A 6,000-nucleotide genomic window follows, 5' to 3' on the forward strand; every position below is an offset into this window, starting at 1 on the left:
AATTAATTCGTTTAGGCTGCACCACTACTAGGTAGCACTGTGAAAACAAAGCCATTGCCATCTAATGGCAACAACACTGCTTGCTGCAGATTAATTTTGCGGCATTTCGTAAATGATTAATATCTTATGACTATTGTGACGCTATGAGTAGTTTTATATGTGCAAACATTTGAAAACGGCTGCAGGCATTACATTCACCCCTCTCTGTCTCTTTGCTTGGACCTGGAGTAAGTAAGTAAGTAAGTAAGTAAGTAAGGATAAATTAAATTGCTTGTTTTTGAAGTAGTAACAGTTCTGAAGTGTAATGAAATGGTATTAAACAATGAAGTGTTTTTTTTTTAATCCTACCTATCTCTGCAATTAGTGTACGTGAGTATTTCATAGGAATTGTCGCAATCGAAACCGAGCTTAATAATTTCATGCGGCCGTTTTCAGTCCTCCTCGTGCTTTAATTGTTCCTTTCCAAGCGTTATTTTAGGTTGCCTGCAAAGTTGTCAGATGAAACACAACCACTGCGACGAAAGGCCATTCCTTAGAGCAGGTAGACGCCAACTGCGGCAGGAAACTGTCGTGGCCAGGAAGATATTCACTGTGTGTGGAAGTTAAGTGAGGATCCGAAGCTGACTTGCCGGCACACGTTGCAGCATTCACTCGCCAACGGCAACGAGGCAAGAAAAGGGTAAAAATACGCCGGTTCTCGTCCGATCACCGAGGTTGGCTAGAATCTATGTTTCTCGTTTTCGGTGCAGCTCGTCATGTTATTTCCTTCGATTCACATCCCCACAAGCTCCTCAAGTGCCGCAAGTCTGCAAGTCTCGAAGTCTCGAGACGCTACGCTAGACGCTCGCTTCCGGCCCCTTCATGTACCTTGCCACAGGCGCCAAAGCGTTCGGCTGGCCGACGGCCCCTGTACGCCCGCTCGCGCCACAGCAGTCACTGTGCTTGCAGGGAATGCCGCGCCGTCGAATAACGTTTGGTGCACAATCCGTTTATGGACAGAGAATGCTAAAAGGGGCCGTTCGACCGTTAATACGGAAATCGCAGCCAAGTTAGATCGCCTGAGCCATCTCGCGGCTGCCGCTGTTATTACGAGCACGCGTGCCACGCGGTTAACGAGCAGTGCGCCGGCTGTGGGTTTCGACGCCGTGTCCTAGTGCAATTTGTCGTTTTTAGTAGAGGCATCATCGGTTATAAGAAGCTGGTAAATTACTCACCGTCAGTGCTTATCATCCACTACGAGGAGAGGCTTTGATTGCATTAGAGATTAGCACCGGGACAGCGCGAACGCAGTCCCGACTACCAAAAATTATGCGCCCGAGTTACTCGCATTTGGAGTAATCGCGGGGGTCAGCTCGACCGAAGTGCAATGGACAAGCCTCACCCCGGAGGAACCGCCTTCATGATCACGGTATCCTCTACGCCAGGTAAGTATGCTTCTCCTCGGCCACAGGCGAATATTTGTAATGCCTCGCGCTATCGTAGTGGAACGAGAACTCTTGACGTTGTCGCATTCGGCGAAGAGCATGGTGCCGTGAATGTACTTGCTTCCTTATAAACGCGCTGTTGGCCGTCGAGTTAGCAGGCAGACAGGCACAATAACGGCCCTCTGCAGAAAGCGATGCATTTTTCGTGCGGAAGACATCGCGACTCGCGGCGCCGGCCGTTGCTGGGGTTAAGTTACTGCACCCTCCGGGAGATGGCGGGCCACGTCGGGGTTACCGCCTTCGAGCCGCCCTCTCCGCCTGAAAGTCGCCCTCTTTCTTTCGTCCGGTGTCAAAACGGCAAATGAGATTTGCTGAATGACTGTTTCTTCGAGCCACAGTGCAAGCCACAAAATCAATTGTTGCTCTTACCTTTGCTCCCTCCGTGGGAGCCCTTAGTGCTAGGAAATACGGCAGCATTGTCAATCGCCCTTGTCTGTCGCTGAGCAACCGAAGGACCAAGCTCAGACTATCAGATGTTCTAAGAAAGCTGGATGCACTCGTGGGTGTTGTACACGAGGGACAAACATCACATCAGCAGGTTCTTAAGGAAAGACAATAATCAGCAAAAACTGCAGCTTACCCCATTGGACGCTGATGGAACAGAAGACACTTGAAGGTATGGTAACACTTCTTTTTTCTGTCCATCTCGAGCACTATCTGGAAAGCTCGAACAAAATTTGTCTTCACTTTAATTCAGAATGTGGAGATATTTCCTTCACGCATATGAAAGTATATGACAAAAATAATAATGCTTCATTATTTAAGCTAGATGGAAAAGTTTAGGGGAAGTAATTAATTCGTTTAGGCTGCACCACTACTAGGTAGCACTGTGAAAACAAAGCCATTGCCATCTAATGGCAACAACACTGCTTGCTGCAGATTAATTTTGCGGCATTTCGTAAATGATTAATATCTTATGACTATTGTGACGCTATGAGTAGTTTTATATGTGCAAACATTTGAAAACGGCTGCAGGCATTACATTCACCCCTCTCTGTCTCTTTGCTTGGACCTGGAGTAAGTAAGTAAGTAAGTAAGTAAGTAAGGATAAATTAAATTGCTTGTTTTTGAAGTAGTAACAGTTCTGAAGTGTAATGAAATGGTATTAAACAATGAAGTGTTTTTTTTTTAATCCTACCTATCTCTGCAATTAGTGTACGTGAGTATTTCATAGGAATTGTCGCAATCGAAACCGAGCTTAATAATTTCATGCGGCCGTTTTCAGTCCTCCTCGTGCTTTAATTGTTCCTTTCCAAGCGTTATTTTAGGTTGCCTGCAAAGTTGTCAGATGAAACACAACCACTGCGACGAAAGGCCATTCCTTAGAGCAGGTAGACGCCAACTGCGGCAGGAAACTGTCGTGGCCAGGAAGATATTCACTGTGTGTGGAAGTTAAGTGAGGATCCGAAGCTGACTTGCCGGCACACGTTGCAGCATTCACTCGCCAACGGCAACGAGGCAAGAAAAGGGTAAAAATACGCCGGTTCTCGTCCGATCACCGAGGTTGGCTAGAATCTATGTTTCTCGTTTTCGGTGCAGCTCGTCATGTTATTTCCTTCGATTCACATCCCCACAAGCTCCTCAAGTGCCGCAAGTCTGCAAGTCTCGAAGTCTCGAGACGCTACGCTAGACGCTCGCTTCCGGCCCCTTCATGTACCTTGCCACAGGCGCCAAAGCGTTCGGCTGGCCGACGGCCCCTGTACGCCCGCTCGCGCCACAGCAGTCACTGTGCTTGCAGGGAATGCCGCGCCGTCGAATAACGTTTGGTGCACAATCCGTTTATGGACAGAGAATGCTAAAAGGGGCCGTTCGACCGTTAATACGGAAATCGCAGCCAAGTTAGATCGCCTGAGCCATCTCGCGGCTGCCGCTGTTATTACGAGCACGCGTGCCACGCGGTTAACGAGCAGTGCGCCGGCTGTGGGTTTCGACGCCGTGTCCTAGTGCAATTTGTCGTTTTTAGTAGAGGCATCATCGGTTATAAGAAGCTGGTAAATTACTCACCGTCAGTGCTTATCATCCACTACGAGGAGAGGCTTTGATTGCATTAGAGATTAGCACCGGGACAGCGCGAACGCAGTCCCGACTACCAAAAATTATGCGCCCGAGTTACTCGCATTTGGAGTAATCGCGGGGGTCAGCTCGACCGAAGTGCAATGGACAAGCCTCACCCCGGAGGAACCGCCTTCATGATCACGGTATCCTCTACGCCAGGTAAGTATGCTTCTCCTCGGCCACAGGCGAATATTTGTAATGCCTCGCGCTATCGTAGTGGAACGAGAACTCTTGACGTTGTCGCATTCGGCGAAGAGCATGGTGCCGTGAATGTACTTGCTTCCTTATAAACGCGCTGTTGGCCGTCGAGTTAGCAGGCAGACAGGCACAATAACGGCCCTCTGCAGAAAGCGATGCATTTTTCGTGCGGAAGACATCGCGACTCGCGGCGCCGGCCGTTGCTGGGGTTAAGTTACTGCACCCTCCGGGAGATGGCGGGCCACGTCGGGGTTACCGCCTTCGAGCCGCCCTCTCCGCCTGAAAGTCGCCCTCTTTCTTTCGTCCGGTGTCAAAACGGCAAATGAGATTTGCTGAATGACTGTTTCTTCGAGCCACAGTGCAAGCCACAAAATCAATTGTTGCTCTTACCTTTGCTCCCTCCGTGGGAGCCCTTAGTGCTAGGAAATACGGCAGCATTGTCAATCGCCCTTGTCTGTCGCTGAGCAACCGAAGGACCAAGCTCAGACTATCAGATGTTCTAAGAAAGCTGGATGCACTCGTGGGTGTTGTACACGAGGGACAAACATCACATCAGCAGGTTCTTAAGGAAAGACAATAATCAGCAAAAACTGCAGCTTACCCCATTGGACGCTGATGGAACAGAAGACACTTGAAGGTATGGTAACACTTCTTTTTTCTGTCCATCTCGAGCACTATCTGGAAAGCTCGAACAAAATTTGTCTTCACTTTAATTCAGAATGTGGAGATATTTCCTTCACGCATATGAAAGTATATGACAAAAATAATAATGCTTCATTATTTAAGCTAGATGGAAAAGTTTAGGGGAAGTAATTAATTCGTTTAGGCTGCACCACTACTAGGTAGCACTGTGAAAACAAAGCCATTGCCATCTAATGGCAACAACACTGCTTGCTGCAGATTAATTTTGCGGCATTTCGTAAATGATTAATATCTTATGACTATTGTGACGCTATGAGTAGTTTTATATGTGCAAACATTTGAAAACGGCTGCAGGCATTACATTCACCCCTCTCTGTCTCTTTGCTTGGACCTGGAGTAAGTAAGTAAGTAAGTAAGTAAGTAAGGATAAATTAAATTGCTTGTTTTTGAAGTAGTAACAGTTCTGAAGTGTAATGAAATGGTATTAAACAATGAAGTGTTTTTTTTTTAATCCTACCTATCTCTGCAATTAGTGTACGTGAGTATTTCATAGGAATTGTCGCAATCGAAACCGAGCTTAATAATTTCATGCGGCCGTTTTCAGTCCTCCTCGTGCTTTAATTGTTCCTTTCCAAGCGTTATTTTAGGTTGCCTGCAAAGTTGTCAGATGAAACACAACCACTGCGACGAAAGGCCATTCCTTAGAGCAGGTAGACGCCAACTGCGGCAGGAAACTGTCGTGGCCAGGAAGATATTCACTGTGTGTGGAAGTTAAGTGAGGATCCGAAGCTGACTTGCCGGCACACGTTGCAGCATTCACTCGCCAACGGCAACGAGGCAAGAAAAGGGTAAAAATACGCCGGTTCTCGTCCGATCACCGAGGTTGGCTAGAATCTATGTTTCTCGTTTTCGGTGCAGCTCGTCATGTTATTTCCTTCGATTCACATCCCCACAAGCTCCTCAAGTGCCGCAAGTCTGCAAGTCTCGAAGTCTCGAGACGCTACGCTAGACGCTCGCTTCCGGCCCCTTCATGTACCTTGCCACAGGCGCCAAAGCGTTCGGCTGGCCGACGGCCCCTGTACGCCCGCTCGCGCCACAGCAGTCACTGTGCTTGCAGGGAATGCCGCGCCGTCGAATAACGTTTGGTGCACAATCCGTTTATGGACAGAGAATGCTAAAAGGGGCCGTTCGACCGTTAATACGGAAATCGCAGCCAAGTTAGATCGCCTGAGCCATCTCGCGGCTGCCGCTGTTATTACGAGCACGCGTGCCACGCGGTTAACGAGCAGTGCGCCGGCTGTGGGTTTCGACGCCGTGTCCTAGTGCAATTTGTCGTTTTTAGTAGAGGCATCATCGGTTATAAGAAGCTGGTAAATTACTCACCGTCAGTGCTTATCATCCACTACGAGGAGAGGCTTTGATTGCATTAGAGATTAGCACCGGGACAGCGCGAACGCAGTCCCGACTACCAAAAATTATGCGCCCGAGTTACTCGCATTTGGAGTAATCGCGGGGGTCAGCTCGACCGAAGTGCAATGGACAAGCCTCACCCCGGAGGAACCGCCTTCATGATCACGGTATCCTCTACGCCAGGTAAGTATGCTTCTCCTCGGCCACAGGC

At 48.5% G+C, this 6,000-nt stretch overlaps 3 non-coding genes across 3 annotated transcripts; all 3 read right to left on the reverse strand.

The window, feature by feature from the left end:
• Positions 1–1,269: 1,269 nt before the first annotated feature.
• On the reverse strand, positions 1,270–1,432 carry LOC126231625 (U1 spliceosomal RNA). The gene has a single exon (XR_007544406.1). It is a non-coding gene; the product is annotated as a U1 spliceosomal RNA (small nuclear RNA).
• Positions 1,433–3,543: 2,111 nt separating this feature from the next.
• LOC126231626 (U1 spliceosomal RNA) lies at positions 3,544–3,706 on the reverse strand. The gene has a single exon (XR_007544407.1). It is a non-coding gene; the product is annotated as a U1 spliceosomal RNA (small nuclear RNA).
• A 2,111-nt stretch (positions 3,707–5,817) lies between these two features.
• On the reverse strand, positions 5,818–5,980 carry LOC126231628 (U1 spliceosomal RNA). The gene has a single exon (XR_007544408.1). It is a non-coding gene; the product is annotated as a U1 spliceosomal RNA (small nuclear RNA).
• Between the last annotated feature and the right edge of the window lie 20 nt (positions 5,981–6,000).

This window comes from Schistocerca nitens, unplaced genomic scaffold (genome assembly GCF_023898315.1).
Source record: "Schistocerca nitens isolate TAMUIC-IGC-003100 unplaced genomic scaffold, iqSchNite1.1 HiC_scaffold_400, whole genome shotgun sequence".
NCBI classification, from domain to species: Eukaryota; Metazoa; Arthropoda; class Insecta; order Orthoptera; family Acrididae; genus Schistocerca; species Schistocerca nitens.